The sequence below is a fragment of the Rhyacophila brunnea genome, unplaced genomic scaffold (genome assembly GCF_057557595.1).
Source record: "Rhyacophila brunnea isolate RB1 unplaced genomic scaffold, BYU_Rbru_1.0 scaffold_21, whole genome shotgun sequence".
NCBI lineage: Eukaryota > Metazoa > Arthropoda > Insecta > Trichoptera > Rhyacophilidae > Rhyacophila > Rhyacophila brunnea.
In genome coordinates this window covers 33758949-33780308 of record NW_028232871.1, presented here as the reverse complement: position 1 = coordinate 33780308, position 21360 = coordinate 33758949, and the positions used below count along the sequence as shown (strand labels likewise).

Genomic DNA, 21360 nt, shown 5'->3' with positions numbered 1-21360 from the left:
TGTTTGTGTTTTATTTCTTGTATTGCAATCCCTCTATAAATCTAACGACTTTTTTTTCTGTAGCATACCTGTTATCATGTCCGGAAACTTGTACGTATGCAGTTCGCCATATCACACTTCACCGTGAAATGTTGTATCGGATATATATTGCCGTATATTAAAGACCGTCCAACCTCTTTGGGTCGTATAGTACTTACTGACATAAAATTCATGTTTAAATAAAACACGGTTCTTGTCGGTTTACACTTTACAGGAAGTCAGCAGCAAACAAAGTTTGAAAATAGCCGATATACTGGATTATTTGTTGGGTTAGGTTAAGTTTTCATTTTTGAGTTCATGAATTTTGCCAAAATCAGCTATGAAAATTGCTGATTTGAGATTGTGAGAAAGCTCACTGTGAAATATTTTACGTACAATTTACATATAACTACCTGTTATTGGATGTCAGTGATGATTTTGGTCATCTTTTTCCTGCTCACTGTCACTGCTCTAAACAGGAATAGAGTGCTGATCTCAAACCGGCTATTTGAGATCATTGAGCCAGGACATCCACTGCCAGGGTCTTGCTTATCAGAACTCTTCCATTAAACAATAAGATTTGGAAGTTATACCTATAAAATATTGTTTTCAAGAAAATCATGTCAGTGAAACATCACTGCAAAATAAAGTATGAGGGGTCCCAAGACTTACACCAGAATACTCCACATAGAAAATCTTTGTACATGTTAGTAGATTAGGTCAAAGACATGAACCTACAATGCAACCATAGATAATATATATGCAACAATTACCCTACATTTATGTATTTATGAAAGAATAAAATTTGCACGAGCGGACCCAGATGTTGACGATGTCCGATCCTACGAGGGTGGGTCAATAAGTCCTTAGAAAATCCGACAGGTGGCGCGACTAGTACTGTAAGCGGTTTGTTTTCATGCAGCGGCACTACCGATTCAGTATGCTGCGAAGTTTCAATCAGATTGGTCGGGTTGTTGTGTGTTTCTCGTACATTTAAAAAAAAAATTTGCTTGTGGAAAATGGAAAAATGGAAAATGGAGAAAATTGAGTTTAGAGCTGTTATTAAACATTTTAATATAAAAGGGTTAACAGCAAAGGAAATAAAAAATGAGTTGGATTTAGTTCATGGCATATCTGCTCCTTCACTTGCAACTATTTATAACTGGTTAAATGAATTTAAACGTGGTCGTACATCAACAAAGGATGAACCACGCTCAGGACGTCCTGTAGAGGTGACTACACCAGAAATGATCAATAAAATCCACGATATGGTGTTAAGTGACCGAAGATTAAAGTTGAGTGAGATAATTGAGGTTACAGGGATCTCAAAAGGTAGCGTCATTTCTATTTTACATGACAAATTGGGCATGAAAAATATTTCTGCAAGATGGGTGCCGCGTTTGCTCACAGTCGACAATAAACGCAATAGGGTGGTGGCCTCTAAAGCCCTGTTGTCGCTCATGCAACGCAATCCGGATGAATTTTTTCGTCGCTTTCTGACTGTAGATGAAACATGGATACACCACTATACTCCCGAGACGAAAGAACAGTCAAAGCAGTGGATTGCGAAGGCAAACCATGTCCAAAGAAGGCGAAAACCGTAAAATCAGCTGGTAAGGTTATGGCTACTGTATTTTGGGATGCACGTGAAATTATTTTCGTTGACTATTTGGAAAAAGGAAAAACAATAACAGGGGATTATTATGCATCTTTATTGGACCAGCTAAAAAACAAAATTGAAGAAAAACGGCCTCATTTAAACAGGAAAAAAATCCTCTTTCATCAGGACAATGCCCGTGTTCACACATGTTTACGATCAATGGCTAAAATTGAAGAATTGAAGTTCGAATTGGTCGACCACCCACCGTATTCGCCAGATTTAGCCCCCAGTGACTTTTTCCTTTTCCCAAACTTAAAAAAATGGCTAAGTGGACAACGTTTTTTTTCAAATGAAGAAGTCATCGATCGGACAAATGCTTATTTTGAGGACCTTCCGAAAACTTATTTTTCTGACGGTTTAAAAAAAATTGAGAAACGTCTAACCAAGTGTATTGAGCTCCAAGGAGATTATGTTGAGAAATAAAAAAAAAATACAAAAATAAAAACTGTTTTAATGCTTTTTTCTAAGGAATTATTGACCCACCCTCGTACTAAGATCATATGGGCCTCCACAGAGTGGAAGTGTGTATTAAATTTTTGTTTTTACGAGAAATTGATATTAGCCACTTGCTCAACCTATTAGGTCAATACTGTGACTAAATTGAAAAACAATATGTGTATTTGCCAGACTCAGGATTCGAACCTGGGACCCACGACATTGTAAGCCACTCTGCCAAGGGTACTTTTGTTAATCAAATGCCGTGTCTATTAGTAAGTTGATGGTCCCGACCAAAAAAGAAGATTCTTCATCACAGTTAACAATTTTGTCTTTGAAGAAATGCAGATACATAGTTATTATTTTATGCAGATATCTATGTAATCATTTTGTGAAATAATATTTAAATCATGGACATAATATTATTTAATTATAAAGCGAATTGTGGAGACCAGAGAAAAGAACTATTATTTAGCTTTTGGAAATTGTTCTACATTGTGAGCAGGTCGTGGAAGAAAGTGATAAGTATTCTATTGATTATTCGAAAAAACACGAAACTGTTTATACGGATTCCATTAAATCTATTGGGTGTTTTGTATTCGCACTATTCTCCGTTAAGCAATATATTTTATAGTAATTTTGTGCAACTCATTCATTTTTTTTTGACTTGAAGATATAGACATGACGTACAAACCTATTTCTCAAGCATAAGTAAAACAAAGTGACATGTATATATGGTAACTCTTATGGCTCGTTTTAGGTAAGCGCGTTCGGCGACGCGTTGAGCGGCGCGCGCAACTCAAACGTATAACCAAAAAAAAACTGTCTATGAACATTTTCACATATGGTTATACGTTTGAGTTGCGCACGCCGCTCAACGCACCGCCGACTTCGCCCACGTAAGACGCCCAGTTACGCTTTAAAATAGAATTGACTACGAAATATTATGTGTTTTCAATAATACGTATCAGTTGAATTCAATCACCTTCGGAAGTTACACAAATTCTAAAAAAAAGTGAACCACCTTATATATTTCACCGCAGGAGTCGGCAACCATTTCTATTTTATGGGGCGCATTCAACATTTAGTTTTGTATGAGAAGAGAGTGAGTGCAAGTCATTTTTTTTTTAAGTATAAGATGAAATTTATATTATAAATGAAAAAACGATTGAATAAAAACAAATATAATAGGTTAAAATCAAAATACAATTTCTGAAATATCACTGTCTTCTTGCTAAATGTGAGTTTCCATTTGACAAATTATTTATATCCACTTTAAAACCTAAGGTTCAAGTTTGAATTAAAAGTATGGTGATGTTCGTCAGTCAGTTGGGAATAAAAATGTTCTTTCTAAAACTCATGGCAGAAAATGCTTGTTCGCAAATGTATCATGTTATAGATCTACCAGTATAAATTGCCCGCTGTGTGAGGGCGCCACATGCTAACATTTGGCATAGCATTCAATACTTTTAATACTGCGATGAGGTTAGTCCTGAATTCGAACACCATATGATTTATAATGGTATATCTATACTAATCATTACAAAATTTCTATCTGTTGTTGGTTCGGTACCTTATTGATGTCTTCAATTAGGATTCAAAACCATGGTACATTATGTCGCTGTTTTTTTTTTTGAAAATGTATAAATTCACAGTATCCATGAGTGGCTTTTTGTGTTTACCATCCAACTGCAGACAAAAATTTTCAACGTATAATATGACAATGGTATAGAGGTAGGCTGTGGAGATCTGATAAAAAGAACACGCTTGTCAGGTATACTTACGAGAGATAAGAAGATAATACGATATTACTTCTAATGAATAGGTAGGTATACACTAATGACAACGACACACCAATTTAATGAAACTTCAAAAACTCACTGACGACTTTATTACATATTTTTTCAAAACATTTCTACACATCAAAAATAATTAGATAAAAATTCTTTTTATTTTTAAAAACAGTCTATATTTATTAATATATATTAATTAATTAATATTCGATTAAACACCATATAAATATTTTTTTTTCGGTTTTAGGCTCCGCGATCGGAGCTTACCTTAGTTCATACAATTCAATAGACTGGGCAGGGCTACGTGACATAAAGTCCATATGAAAAAAATTGAGAATTATTTGAAACATAATCCGACCTTTATTTACGTCAAGGCAGATGGTGCGCTGTGGTATATTTTTAAAACCTTTGCAGAATGTTTTGTAATTACTGTGTAATACATTCCTACACATACGGCATCTCTGGTTGGCAAAATAATTTATTTTATAGAATATACAATCAAGTGATTATATAAATAAGTCAATATGTAATTAAAAAATATTTTTCTTAAGAAGGAAGGCTTCAAATAATCGCCTAGTATGGAGTCTTCGCCACTGGCGTGCGGCTCTTTGCCAAATTCCCAATTCGCAATTTTTGCAAAATTGACAATTTTTACTTTTGGCATTGATTTGTACACTTTTTGTATTTATTACATAATTTGTATTTAGAGCCTAATTTCCCCTCCGTGATGGTTGATGCAAAAGAGTATGATTGTTGTTGTTTTAAATCCGCCCATTGCAAAAGTCGACAAATTAAGTTTTTCTCCATTTGATATTGACACGAGCACTGTTGAAATACAATTTTATTGGTGGATTTCACATGCAAAGAGTTATTCCAAATGTGTAGGTCTTGCCACCAAAATTGAGTGTTTAGAGAGAGAAAAATGCAATTTAATTTCACAACACAAGTGGAGCGCTCTAAAAGATCTATATAAGGTAGATACTACGATTTTTAATACATGGAATAGCTTTCCGAACTCATATTCGAGTCTACATAATAAATGTATGTGAACAATCATTTTCAAACATGAACATTAAAAATAGCATTTAGAGAAGCCAAGTAACCGATGAGAATTCGGAGTCGCGCCTGAAATTAAAAACTACAAGATACATAAATTACGAAACATACAGAAACTCTCCAAAGAAATGCAAGGAAGGTCGTTGTTCACATTAGTTTTAAGGAATGCGTAAAATTGTAAATAATTCATATTCTGTAAAAATTATATTTATAATTTTAACAATAAAAACATATAAGTATTTACGTTAGTTTTATTCGGGAAATCTTCTTCACGTAATAAATAAACAATTATAATAATATGTAATTATTAATTCATTTAAATGAATCATATTTATAAAAATATATGTATGGCTCTCGAATAAAATTTTTACCGTTGTGCCACTCAATTTGGCTCCTTTGGTCCAAAAGTTTGCCGACCCCTGATATAGACCAGTGGTTCTCACGTGAAATTTAACTGTGGCCGCACAATTGACATTGACAGTTCTATGGAAACGTCTGGTGGCCACACCAAATTTCACTTTTGTTGTGATTGAAAAAATTAAAGCTAAAATTTATTTACTAATAAAATGGATCAATTTATTTATAGACAAGTCCATTCAATAAAAATCATTTGAACAGTTTAGTACATATCTATTTATTTAAAAATAATGCAAATGGAAAATCCTCAATATGTACTCCTTTTTTCCAATGCGAACTGCGTGGCTGCTTTTAAGTTTACGTCACTGTCAACTGGCTTCGATATTTGTTTTTTTATGAAGTGTATTACACTGAATGATCTTTCACAGTATACAGTAGAAGGAAAAATCGACAATATTAATAAAGCAATCGTTGCCAATTCTTTGAATTGACTTGATTCCTGGTCAACGTATAACTTTGACCAAAATTCTTCAACCGTGGTATTATTAAAATGGTTGTTAAGTACTCGGTCAATGCTCATTTCCAATAACGCATTTTTAACGTTAGCCCAGTTAATTAAATTAAATACTGAAAATGATATCGGTGACCGCATGCGCCCACCAGGGCCGCACGTGAGAACGACTGGTATAGACTTTCTATAGTAATATTATTTGATTGAAAAAAATGAACGGCTATCAGTGAAGTTGCCGACCACTGCTTTAGCACACTTTATTAAAAATCACCCTCTACTTCATTGTGAAATAATATTTTGAATGTTTGAAAAGTTAATTGGGTACCTACTTAAGCCTCAATTACATTGAGCTTCTTTACGAGCTGTTTATTGGCGAATTTACAATCTGCCTGTAAAGTCGCTCAGTGTAATCATCGAATAAGCTAATAAGCAGGTAGTAAATACTCTACCGATAAAAGTTGAAAGCCGGTCAACTTTACACGCTATAAGCCGGCGTGTGGGCCTACTGCGTCTGCGAAGTAGAGCGCAGTATCAACCTCCCGGTAAAAAAACGAACTACGTTCCGTCAAAATAGTCGCTGGCTTGTGGTTTCTCAGCGAATGGAAAGTTTTGTGTGTAATCATCAAATCGCAGTAGCTGAATCGCCCGCTTTTAAATTCGCCAATAAACAGCTCGTAAAGAAGCTCAATGTAGTTGAGGCTTAGTAATTAATTAGTAAAAAAATAAATTCGAGATAGGTTGTTTGTTAAGTTTAGAGCTGAATTGAGTCGTATAGTTCCTATGTACGATAAGTCCACTTTTAGTCAAAATTGAGATAATGATGACATTTTTTTCTAACGGCAGCGCTCCACACTAATAAAATGTTGTTCAGTTCTTAACGGCGATAAATTCATATGAAAAGAGAGTTTCAAAATCACGATGAATTCCTATCGGCGATAAGTCCATGGTGCGGTTTGTTCCAAAGGCCGATGAGTCCATGCGATCTTTTAGACAGCCAATTAGCATCGAGCAATTGCAAAAATCATGGCCGCTGTAGCAGCTGCACTATCAAAAGAGTCTCAAGTTTTTAGTAGAAATAGAACGAAATAATGTCTGAACTTACCCAGAATGTTGCTAAAGTGGAAGGAAATACATCAAGGAAACGAGTCATCAATTAGGAATTATGGAAAAAGAACGTGGATCATCGGGAAAGGTAGGTATTTAAAATACGAATATTTTGCATTAAATATTGGTAAATACTGGGTGATTGAGAATTTCCCTCGAATTAAACAATTATTTTTATTTTAGTTATTTCCGTACTTTTTTGTAATTGTTCTACCTGAACAAAATAAAATCTGTGTGATTGTAAACTTTCCTCGTTTCAAATAATAGTTTTTTAATAACATTTTTTTTCTGTTAAAAAAACTCGGACGTTTATTTAAAAAAAAATTGTGATTACGTTAGTGATCGTGAATAAATGTCATTATTATACACAATATGTTCATTTGTGTAAAATTTCATGTTGATTTTTCAATGTATACTTGATCCAGAGCAAGGGCCCAATGGGTTGGGCGAAAGGCCAACAACCATTCCTCGTAAAAAAGGGTCTGTTAATATAACCTTCACTCAGTGGAGGTTCATATGCTCTGCTTAGGAGCGAAGACGGTAATTAACTTCTTGTTTGTTTTTTTTTTACATTTGTGTATTTTCTAATATCATTAACTAAAAAACCTTTTAAAGCTACAAAACCATGTTAATATTTTTTTGATTTAATTTTAATAATTACTTTTTGTTTATTAGATGAAGAAAAGACAAAACTTATGTTCAATTCGCTCTAATGTATATGATTTATGAAAATAAATAAATTTAAAAAATACGATTATTTTACTGTCAATAATTATTCTCATATCACCAATGATTGAAATCATTCTAACAAATTATTTTTGTATTTATTGAAATAATAATTGTTTTTTATTTACCCTATACTTGTCAGCCACATATCTTTAGGTTGAGAAACAAGACCGATAAGTCACACCTACTGGGTTCCTAAATACGATAAATTTGACAGTTAGCTTCAAATGCCGATAAGTCCATCACTTTTTTGTCAATTTCTCCTTTACTGCTACGATAATGATTAATTTTATTGTGAATATTTGTATAAAAACAACAAACTACAATAAAATAGATTCAATCATAAGTTTTCATAAGAAGAAGTGTAGTATTAAATGAAAATATTTAGTTTGCCAACATTTCATCACAGTGGACTTATCGTATATACCTAGAAACTACACGACTCAATTATTCCAGACTGATGTCATAAAATAAAGTGAAAATAGAATAGAAGAAGATTAAATTATTATCAAAGTATCTTTTGCAAAGTTCTTTCCGCCTTCAGTAATCGCCGTCAAAATATTTTATTCAGACTAATAATTATTTATAAGCAAATTGTGAATTAATCAAAATTATTATTACCTATAAAAAAATAATGTTTAGTATGTCAACCTTACCGGGTATAATAAAGTGAATTCAACATAAAATAATAATAATCTTGCTTGAAATTTATTTATGACACAAAACAAGTTATTTAGGAATATAAATAATTGAATGTGAAATTAATATAATATTTCATAACTTTGCTGACATAATATGTCATAACCAAAGAGATTGAAATGAAATGAAAATGAAAAAAATGTAAATATTTAGAAATAAGATATCATTATTTAGCGAAAAATGCAGAGCAACCAATCAACCATATTAGACAATAATTTAATAGATTTTTTATACTTAGGAATCAATAGTTTTTCAAAATATTATTTTCTCAACGCTGATTTTCATACATTATATTTCAAATAAAACCATTTTCGTTTTAAATAATCGATTTTTTTGTATGAATTCATATTATATATGCAGGGCTTCTCTGATAATAATATTATGTTAAATAGATAAAATATTGTAATTAACTATATAATCAAATTTTCAACATACCTACCTGTATTTTGTGTCTAATAGGTTTATATAACCAAGTAATTTTATACACAATATGTCAAAAACGAACCCATGTTATATTTTTATTTCATAAAATATTTTCAAATACACATATGTAAATAGGTAGGTAATATAATAAACTTTTTTTTTGTTTGTAATTAACTGTAATTATTTGTGTTTTTTATTTAACCGTTTTATCTAAACAATAATGCTATGTTATTTTATATAGAACAATATGTAAAAACAAGACCATATTTCTTATTCCAATATTTAACCATTTGCTATTAACTGATTTGTGTATAATTTTTCATAATATTATTGTGTTTTTTGTGTTATTAAAAATAAAATACTTACATACATCCATTTGCATTATTTTTTCTTACCCTGAATCCTAATAAAGTTTTTATTGCGGGAACTTTTTATAATGAAAATACGTTTATCATAAATTGGTTGTAAGCTTGTGTTGATAAAAAAAAAAATACTCAGTGGGGCGTTTTTATGTCCGAGTAAGGCCCATTTGCAGCAAAGTGTACCTAATTTCAGAGAAATAGAGCTTTCTCTCATAAAACGAGTACACACTGACATTTGTGTGCTACCTCTGTGGGAAGAGTCCAATCTCTTTGGTCATAAATCATAACATATTGACTGGTTGAAAATCACCCCGTTTTAGGGTATAAATTTAAATGATTACGTCTTTTTAAAAAATGCGGCAAAATTTCTTTATAGTGTAAAGCTTGTTTCGAATTGTGTCCATTGTTTTGTAATACTATGTTTGCTTGTCGGTAAAGCGGATTCCTGTAATGTAGTAAGAGGCCAACAGGTGGTGTTTTTAGTAGAGACTATGAATAATAGATGGCTTAGCATGCCTCTCAATTTGAAAACTCCAAGTTGCATTGCAGCTGTTCGGTATTCGGTATCGTACAAATTGAAAGAAGCAAGGAGTGGTAAACGCGATTTTGCATGATTTTTATCGTTTTTTAGGCTTCTGGACGATTAATCCGGCCGCCGATAAATATAGATATATTTTATAATAGTTTTCCAATCACGTGTGACGGGTGTTAGTGTCATATTTACATGATAACTTGTGATGATAGTGATTAACTTCAGTTATGACGTTTTGTGTATTGACTGTGTTTGATGTCTTTTAATTTGACATTTCTCGTGGTGTATGATATTGACGTCAATGTTTATCATGTGACAGGTTGATTACATGCTATTTCACGACAACCCTCAAACCGAAGGTGAGTTTTTCTGTTATTTCGCTCGTATTTTCTAACCTAACTTTAATTATTTCGAACCCGCCTCCTGCGAATGCATTCAACTGGGAAGTGATTTTGTTTCACACAGGGTTGCTTGACCTCCTTTCGCCGGATAAATAAATACTTTATTATATACCCCTACCGCCCTGTCAAACTTTATTTTTAACCCCGAAACCCACAAATAAACTATTACAATACGTACAATTCTGTTTTTTTTTCTATTCAATTTCATAATATCGCATACTTTCTAAATTTGATGTAGGTACAATCTTATTTTAAATTTAAAATAAAACGGCATATTTTATTGATCAATTTTGTAAGTAGGTAGGTACGTAAATCTATCAAGCTCAATTACATAGATATTTTTATTTAAGTTTAAATCATTTTTCATAGATAATTATTTGATTTAAATGAAAAGAGACAGTCAAAACGTGTTGATAATAATTTAAATGTCGTGTTAAATATATTTAAAATAGGTAGGTACGTATTTGTTTTTTTCTTTTATGCATTCAATGTTTTTATTGTGGAAGGTATGACGAACCTACTGGTTTTGAAAAACCAGTAAGTAAGTAGGTACCTATATTTTATACTTTTTATTCGTAGATATTTGTGTAAGTACTATGTTTATATTTAATTGAGTCTATATTCTTTTACGTCGCAATAAAATTACCTAATTAACATAGTTATTATGTAATAATACCATTATTATGACATAATATGTGTCAGTACGGAGCGAAATATTGTCATAATTAGGTACCTACCTACCTATTACGTTTTGTCCATAAACTGTTTGTGATTGTCTCGCTGTAGTCACACATTCTTAATCTCCTATATATAATTATCCTGAGAGATTTTGGAAAACGCACCAATTTCTTATTTAATTTTGTTGATTTTTCAACTATTTCAATTCATTTTTTAGAGTCCCGAATTTACTTCGATTTGAATCTGGCACATTCTGATAAAACTCGACACAATCACATATAATATCATTTTTAAATCGCGTTTTATATCCGTCACCATACATTTTTGCGTCTCGCGGTCCATCTACAGTACAGCAAATTAATTATAATGTCCCTTAATACTTTGTATATAATCGATGTTTCACAAATCACAATGATAATTCCACAAAACTATTCACATCTGTAAGAGGCACGTTTTAACAAGAAATAAATGCATATTTTCTCACTAATTACTACATTTTAATCTAAAACCACGACACCGTTTTTATCTGTCAAACTGAAATAGAAGATTGATTTTCAATTGTTTTCTTTTGCGAACCGCCTATACTTAACAAGTTCATTTGACATGTCAGAAATCAAATTTAGAATTTGCAGAAATATTCAAAAAAATGCGACATTTATATTAGCATATTAAATAATCAATTTCAATCAAGACATTTTTATTGTAAGATGAGATCCTAGAGATAATCCTAGAGAATTTTAATACTGCTATCAATAAATTGAATAGTTTCAGACTTAATAAATAAGATAACTAAACTTGGATGAGTAGGACGCGGTCCAAGTAGCTTGGATAGGACTGATAGGAGTAATTTGTATGAGGATGTCCCGTAAAGTCGCGTTGACACGGTCCAAGTACGATCCAAGTAGACTTGGATAGGAATAATTAGTATGAAGATGTCTCATCCAAGTGACAGCTTCATACTATTTATTCCTATCCAAGCGCACTCGAGTGCGCTTGGATGGCGCTAGATCCAAGTGTACTTGGATCGTACTTGGATGGTGTCAACACGGCTTAAGACTACCAAATCCACCAGTCATATAAGGCATATTGTCGAAAGCCGTTCCTATATCTGAGATCTGTATGAAGTTCGTCATGTAGTTTGTCCAAGAAATACGAAGCATTCGGCGTCAACATCACATTTTGAAGACATCAATATTGTCTTCCGCTCCCTTGTCCTCAGGGTCCATGACTCGACTCTGACTTCAAAAATATGGAGAACACCAATGTTTGCATAAGCGTCATTTTCGTGGCAATTAAGGTTCCTTGATCCGATTGAGATTGATTGATGAATGGTGATAGGATTTGTCATCGTATTTTTCGCAATCTGTGTGCGCTTTCTTATTCTGCTTCACATCCGCCTTTTCCACTCAGCACATATAAGTAAATAAGTAGCTACAATGCGAATGTTTGATAAAGCACTTATCTATATTATTTGATAACTGTAGGTCTCTATCTTCCTAAGTATATATATTCACGATTCATGTAGGTACCTACACTAATTATTATTCTTCTTATCTTTTAAGTACATAAGTAAATATAATCTTCACGAGTACCTGTATACAATATAAGTTTTTGGCTTTATGTTGGTAGATAGATAGGTTCATACTTAATATATTTTTTGTGAGTAGGTACTTCAATACATTATCTTCTTTTATAATCTATCCACTTATGTATCTACCTATTTCATGATTCTTCATAGGGGAGTCTAACAAAAACAGATTTCAAAGAAATGATCAGTCAGACATTTTAGAGGTTGGTTGTTCATTAGATGTACGTAATAATTTACAATTCTATCTGTATCGGATGTGATGGAAACCGGTATGTCCAGGTGTTCAAGATATTAATGAAAACACACTTTATGTTTGAATCTTATCTCTCGTTTTATGGCAAATACCAATAAGACTCGAATTCATTATTTTGTCAGTAATATTTAAATTTAGAACGACGATTTTATTTGTTTACGAGTGGTAAGTATGTATTACATACTATGTAATTATGTATTGACACGATTGATACTAAGTAATCTGCCTTAACGGGGGACATGTACGAAATAGTCGAAAATAAAAAATGTGATGCGTCCCGTCCATTAAGTGGTCTTATCTATATTAATTTAAAACATAGCATGTTTATTTCAGTCAGGCAAATCAATATAGGTACTAACCCAGGGCCTGAACTAACCTAACCTAACCAGCGTAGCGCGCTTCGTCTACGCTAAATGTGGGCGAACGTATTCAATTTGTGATTCATACATAATCCACTATTCATATCGGATATAATGATCCTCGTAATCCAGATTCTGCCTCTGCACGATATGTCTTCATCATCAGCTGTCAGTCGCGTGGAATGCGATTGGTGCATTCGTAAGAGTGAGCGATGCTGTTTCCGTTGCATAAGACCCTTTATCGTATTTTATAACAGACCCCTTTTACCCTTTTTATTGTTAATATTACTAAACAGGTTCCTGGTGCCTCCGACTCACTGAATGATTCCAGCCGTACCACAAAATTCATTAGATACCTAATTCGATTATTAATTGTTATTCTAGACTGAATACGCATTTAACATTGCAACATTGTTCATTGAAATTTAGAATTACATGGAAAAAGTCCCATTCGGTTATTTTTTTTTTAACCTAAGTTAGTACTTACCTACTTAAGATAATTTCTAACAACACTCTGTTCTAAAATTACTCGAAATTAGATAAGTAGGTAGGTATATTAAAATGACATCATTTTATTGTAAACAAACACTACGATTAATTGCCGCCGAGGACCCAAGAGGCACAAGTGACATCACAATTAGTTGGGCGCAGTTTTCACTGCCAATCGCCAAATAGGTACTTAGCGTGAAAAAGATTTACACGCATGATAAAAAGTATTTAGGTTTTTATTTAGTTCTGTAAAACTGAATCAATTGTTATTTTTGAACAGAGAATTTCATTAGAATGTTGTATTGAATTATTTTGTTAGTAGGAATAGTTGCAAAAAAGTATTTTTTGTATCAGTTCAGAATGTCCTGCTTAGTGGACGCTGTATAGAAAAAGAAAAACCGTAATTTTGTGTACTTTAAGGCACATATTTTACTTTGAATTTACTTGCCATGCTCCTCGATACACTTCATCATTTTGACTTTATCATTTAATGTATTGTTATGAATAGGTGTGATTGTAATGTATAAAGTTACCTAAATGGTTGGATGAGCATGGATTAAGAAATTAAAGCAAGGTCCATAGAGTCCAGCGAGTGTTGCCACTCAATAGGCGACGGAATAAAATTAGTTATATTGGTACACGAACATAACAGTAGGTAATTTATTATTATTATTTATTAAGGAAACAAACAGTAACTGTTACAATATATTGATTACAATTTTTTAAAAATATAATAATGAAAAGTTATTGCAACCATGTGTAGTTCAGAGATGAAGGTGAACCTGTAAGTGTCCGGGATGCTCACGTGAAACAATCTCTACCAGGTAGTTAAATGCACTCTGCGTTGGAGCATGCGTCTAATTATCTTTGTGGAGTAGGTAGACGGTCGTAAACCAGTTTTGTGCATTAGCTAGAATGCGCTCTCTGGACAAATCCGGCGATTAGATAGCGGTATATTGGAAATAAATTGAAATGTGACATTATTTTGTTGAATTCCCAGTTATAGAAACTATTTATTTTATGTTTTTAGCATAGTTTTAGAAATATTATTTGAAGAAGTAAATATAAAGCTTTACTGAACTAAGCCTCATTTTTGTGAAATCGAGGTATTAGTGGAATTAATGATAAATTTGTGTCAAATGTCAATTTATTGTCAATTCTTCTTGGAAAAATATTGCACTTATAAGTACTAATACAAATAAGTAAAACAAAATATAAGTAGTTGTACCGAACATGTATCTACCTAAGTACTTACTTCTTGAGAACCTCAATATTGATAAAGGTATATCATTACTCTGAGGTATATACCTTTTTTAATAATTACTAATCATATTTAATTACTTAGGTAGTGCTGTTTTTTCAATAAAAGTCTTAATCTTTAAATTGATAGTGTATAAGTAATATGTTAAAAATGTATTTTTGTATCAGGTAAGAATGTTCTATTGAAAGGGACGAAACAGTTTTAATCAGTATTAAATCATGTGTATACGTATAAGTAAGTATTATACGAAATGTATGTATAGTGTTTTATTTTTTATTAAATCCTTATAAGCTGAAATAAATATTATTCATATAAAATCGTCTATTCGAATTTAGTGACTGAAAGTCGATGTTAAATATGATTAAAATCATATATTTAAAACATGTGGGATAACTCAGAAGAGCTTTCTTTATACGGTATAAGTACCTATATCATTTAGTTTAGTTAACTTGTTAATTATTGTCTTATTATAATAATATGTAGGCAGAGTGGTTGAGTTGTCGGTATACATAGACCTTTTGACAATATACACAGTTTTACATAACTTAGGGGAAAAAATGTACCCATCTTCCTTATCTAAATTTGAAATATGTGGGTAAATATTATATTACATGACATAAGGCTTTATTTTGACTTTAGGTATTATGTAATATTACCTTACGGTTTACACACTAAGTGTATTATTTGCTGCATTGTAATGGTTTACCTGCATCGTTATGTACACACCTGCGCTCTGGAATGTATTTCACCTGTTTGCACAGTAAAATATATTACAAAATGTAAATGTACAATAACAAAATAGTTCAAGTTTAAATTTCGTGTACTTAGGTGAATATTATTTAAATATATCTCATAGTATAACGCTCATTTTGTAATATTATATTAACCAACTCTTATAATATTTTCTATCCTTGCCTATCATGGCTATATGTAAGTAGTTAATGCGAGATAATAAACGATTCAAGAGAATTGGAGAGAGTATCTATCCTATTAATACACAAGTTCAATACTGAAATAACTCAGAAAAATCTTGTTTCACGTTTAAAATTTTTTCATAAATTCACACTTAGATTGTTAATTAAATATATTTTTTATTCAGTCTAATTGAATTTAGCAATGCCCCATGAAAATTCACGCGTCAATCACCAATGGAACCAGTTATTATTTTACAACGTTTTTATTAGGTCGTGTTCTTATTTATCCGGTGGTTGTTTATCCAGTACAAATCTTGCAATCAATTTTTAACTAACTTCCCGACTAGCTAGATATTTTAAACTTTTAGAATATATCAGAACACGATGCCAATGCATTCTTTTAATACTTTAAGCCATCTTTAAGTAGAATTGAATTCATTTTCAGTTAATTCTGTTTTGTATGAAAAGTTATTTCGGAAGAAATCCGTTAAAAGTAAAACACTATTATCGGTTGCTAGGAGTCTGGGGTCCTAGCAACTAAATTTTTAATATATACGTGCGTTACTATGGAAATCAATATGAAATGTCAAAATGACATTTCAGTATTCTATATTTATTCAGTATTTCTATCAAGTACAAACTTTTTGATCGTTTAAGCTAGTCAAGTCGAGTTTATTTATGATTCAATAGAAAATTTGAAAACGTTGTATATAAAAAGTTCTTTTTATCTTGTAATTATTATAGAAATAAAACAATCATAAATCCTATTTTTTATGATCCAAAAGATTTTTTGACTTATTTCTTTATTGAGTTAAAAAAGAAATCTTCCTACGACGCCTGGTCACTAGTGGTATAAATCAAAGTATTGAAATATTGCGCAGAACTCGGATATCGTTATTATAGCGAAACCAGTTTCAATCACAATAACCTAACCAAATAACGTAACAAATTGCTAATAAATGCTATCACAATTAACGGTTACTTGTAGATCGATACAATGAGATGAATCGTATTACTATTTCGTGACTATATTGCTACCTTTCGATTTTGCAATGTTTACCTAGGTATCTACCTGTTTTATTTTAAAACCGACGTAACTATTTTGGTCTCCATTCATCTGAAACAGCCCTGATTCAGATAGTCTCGGTTGGATGCTTTTGTCCTTTTGGGCAGGTAAGTGCGGAATGCCTGTCTACCTTTTGTTCGCCGTGAGTCATTCATATGTCAGGCAACGTGAACCTTTTAATCTGAGAACTTCGGTACTTACCTAAAAATAATAACAAGATAAAAAAAAACTTTTTAAATACAACGTTTTTAAATTTTCTGTTGATTCATATTAACTTGACTTGACTAGCTTAAACGATCAAAAAAAATTGTACTTGATAGAAATAATACTAAAATGTCGTTTTGACATTCATATTGATTTCTATTGTAACACACGTATATATTAATAATTTAGTTGCTAGGACCACCCACTTAGCAACCAATAATAGTGGATTGGATTACGGATTTCTTCCGAAATAACTTTAACAAAACAGAATTAATTGAAAATGAATTCAATTCTACTTAAAGATGGCTAAAAGTATCAAAAAAATGCATTGGCATCGTGTTCTGATATATTCTAAAAGTTTCAAATGTCTAGCTAGTCGGGAAGTTAGTTAAAAATCGATTGCAAGATTTGTACCGGACAAAGAATCACTGGACAAATAAAAATACGAGCTAAGAAAAACGTTATAAAATACTTGGGTGATCTGAAAATTTGTTACATCTATTGAAGTTTACCCAACCGCCATGAACACTACGACAGGAGTAGTAAGTATTCGTAATTTATTCGTGATCTTCATTGTTGAATATTCCACAAATTTACAAATACGTGTAACTCCTGAACCAAAAGCACCTTATGCTCTCGATTTTGTTGAGGCTATACTTCAGTTGAGGCGTGGTCTAAAAAGATCGTGGCTAGGCGATTTGTCATAAAAATCCAACATGCGTCAATTTAATGTTATGTTTATTGTTATATTACTAATAATAATATTCATTTACATTTTTTCTTTTTTAAGTACGTACGTAAAGTTTTTTTAGTCATGTTTACACGATTTAAGAATATTTTCATCCGACGCCATGACAAAACAAATCGACGTGCGGACACCTCGACGGTCGGTCTCCGATTGGCGACTAGTCAGACTAGTGAGAAATTTCGTCGCGCCTACTGTTGAAAATTATTTGCCGTTTCATTGAAGTACGATCTTAATTATACATATGGGTCCAACATTTTGAAAATATGCTTTCTACAATTTCCCAATAAAAAAACACTGAAAGCAATTACAGATATACGTAAGTACCATTTTTGTATAGAAGAAAGAAACAACAAGCAGGGTAATCTTGAAAATTTGTATGACAAAATATCAGTGCAGTATTCTCAGTTCTTCCCAATTCCTTTTTGCCGTCGCTTTCATACGTATAGGCTCGATCTGTATACAATAAGGTGTTTTTGTTAATGTAAAAAATAACAAAACCATAAAATAATACCCTGAAAACATATTTAACTTGTATTGCTGTATTTTTTTTTACATTCATTGCAGTTTATCGCATTGGCAAAATTTCGCAAGGGTGCCTTCAAACCTGTCAGCGCCTAGGGCCTCGAATTATACTAACGAATTATAATGAATTATATATCTTACTTAACACGACGATAACAATACCTACTTATTTAATTAGAATTGTCAATATCAAGTCAACCGTATATAAGTACTTATAAGTATATAAGCGAATATGGCTATATCTGGATGGGAGGGAAATGTTGGCGGCCAATATGCATAATATAATATTGTCGTAACGTCAAGAAGAAGAAGAAGAAGAAGTTATTAGATGAACATTGTAAATAAATAGTTATCAACGACTGTGAATAGACAACCGTTGGTTTCGAACACACAATGGAGCATTAACGGGACACGTTGTTAGAAGATGTAACTTACTGATTGGTAAACAATGCTCATTCGAATGTACAATACAATAGTTGATTCGGTATTAAATGGTTGGGTGACACTGCAGTTTCTGATCTGTCAAATGCTGTCGTTATAAACTTGGAATTGGACCAATATTTGATACTGACATCTGTGATGAGTAAAAGTAACATAATCATACCCATATACTTTCTTATCTATGGACTTAAATTTATCTCAGGACCACGCCTCAGATTTACATCCAAACGACACGGCTAAAAAATGTATACATTTTATTAATTATTTCTTACTTTTTAACATTACGGCAGTCGAATTATAACAGTATATTAATAGCGGTAGAACAATAATTACAGAAACCCACAGACCTAATAAAATTACAAATAGATACTAATGTATGGCCTCACTGAGATTGAAACCCTAGTATAAGAAGCCAGTGACTTACGCATTTGACTACAAGGGCTTATATAAGTATTATATTAGGTATTTATAGCGACATTTATTAGGTATAGATGTGGGACATTACGTATAAGTATATAGGAAAGGTAAATAAGTACTTATGTCAATAGTGTTATCTCTACAAAATATTTTTTCAGGCAAATTAAAAAAAATTGTCTAATTTTATTATAAGGATATTGTACAAAAAATGAAGGGTCCCTTCACAGAAAAGAGATATATATGAGGTGACCAAGTACCGCTTTCAATTCTATTTCTATTCTTCAATGACAATTTTTCATTATCTTTAAAATTAACGTTTCGTCCATTGACATGTTCTATACCTCCGCTTAGGCACTCAAGCAGTGCGGTTAATGATATTTCTGTGTGAGTACTCAACTTATAAAACGCTCAAAATTCTAATAAGACCAGTTGTCATGTATGGCTCGGAGACCAGGTGCATGACCAAAAGCATGGAAAGAGTGTTGGGCTCATTTGAGTGGAGCGTGCTGCGTGGTATCTTCGGACCATCAATGAAACGCAGTTGTGGTGGGGTTGAAAATACAACTACGGGATTTATGCTTTGTACGGGGAGGGAGCGTAAATCGTACAGTTCATCAAATCGGGCCGCCTCTATGTATACAGGATGGACGAGTCATAATAAAGAAATTGCAAACGAAATGGATGGGTTGTGTCGAGTTGAATTTAAAGTCCTAGGGCGTCTTAAACTGGAGGAAATCGTTTTTTGACATACCTGGATGGAGGCAAATACTAAAGTAGGCCAAGACCCACATAGAGCTAGTTGTATGTTGTATGTACATAATAATATGTTCAAGAAAACAGCTTGTTAGTCATACATTATACAACCTTGGTAAAAATAAAATTCAATTCACTCTGGGTCTCGCTTGGTTGGTGTTCGCTGTTTTACGTCTATTTCTATTTAAAAATACACAAAATAAAGTCATTGTTATTTACCAAAATAGCATTATGTTATCCGACAGAGTTATATAACAATTATGTGATTTATTTTAATCAGAGTTCGTGCCTGTAATATCGCAAACGGTTTATAATATGATACAAATTATTCAATATTTTTATTGTGTGCCGAAAATAATGATTTCCCTCGAAGTCGCGTGCAAATATAGAAAATAATGTTTTTGCCGTCTGTATAATTGCACGAATACTTCGAGCCAGAGCAGAACCTGTAATTATTTCCAAGGTTCGGTTCCATCTAATTAATCACAAATCGAAACCCCGATTCCGGTTCTTTAAATCACAATATTCCTACATAAATCTACACACCTTCTTAGCTATTTTATTTTAATTTCAAAAATTAAAACGGCAGTAGGTATACCTACTTAGGTACTACATCTACTGTGGCCTGGTTGGTAGAGCGGACGTCTATGAAGTCATTGATTGATCCCGCAGCTAGACATCAAAAAAACATAAGTATTGTCATTTCAATATGTATTTGGTGTAATGCACTACGGCGCATGGTTGTAGCATCAGTCCCGTGCGGCTCCGTCTCGGGACGGAATGACCACTTAAAATCATTTTTTCAAATACTTTTATATCGTCATGGAAGGCAGCCGTGCATATCCACGGCTGCACATACATGACAGGTGGTGGTGGGAACCTGACACAATAAGTTGGATGAATTGCCAACAACCCATTCCTCGTAAAAAAAAAGTGTGATGATATACTTAATCTCCATTCTGCGGAGGTCCATATGTTCTGCTTATGAGCGAACATGGTAATTTACTTAGTTACTATTTTTTTAAGGTATCCTTCAAGATATCTTGTCCATATGTACCTACACCGCAATACTTATATGTATTCACCACATCAGTAAAACAAAAGTTTACGTCTACCTACTACTTTATTTGTATAACATAATTTTCAAAAGACCCTCAGGAACATATCATTCGGGGAAAAAACAACTAAGTACATACTGTCCAACAAGAAGATTTAGGCACAAGCCGGAAGTCGCTGTCGTCGACTAAATAGGAGGAGTCTTAGTAGTTCACAGTTTTAACACGTGGACAACTCGTCGCTAACCGGAAGGCGCTTCAATCGAAGTGCAGTTAAAATGGGAGAAGCTTGTTAGTTCACAGTTTTAACACGTAGCCAAGATCTTGTTGGACAGCATATAGAAAATCGGACCGAGTGGGACGGCCACTCACATCTTTCACTTTCCGGGTGAATGCTCTAGTCTTTATCGATCCGTACTTACTATATTTTACTATCTACTTTCTATCTAAAGAATCTATCATTCTTAACTCTTTGTAAGTATATTCAGTAGGTCAGTGGCGAAGGGTTGAGAGATGTTAAGATCCGCCATAAATA

The 21360-nt window shown here is 32.6% G+C and overlaps 1 protein-coding gene across 3 annotated transcripts in view; it reads left to right on the top strand.

Annotated features, from left to right (window-relative positions):
- The first annotated feature begins 9706 nt into the window (after window positions 1–9706).
- LOC147070965 (uncharacterized protein CG43867) overlaps window positions 9707–21360 on the top strand; it is an 899434-nt gene continuing 887780 nt past the window's right edge. For all 3 annotated transcript variants that reach the window (XM_085948919.1, XM_085948917.1, XM_085948918.1), the window contains exon 1: window positions 9707–10035. The gene's annotated coding sequence lies outside the window, so the exon portion shown is untranslated. The remainder of the gene's footprint in view (window positions 10036–21360) is intronic.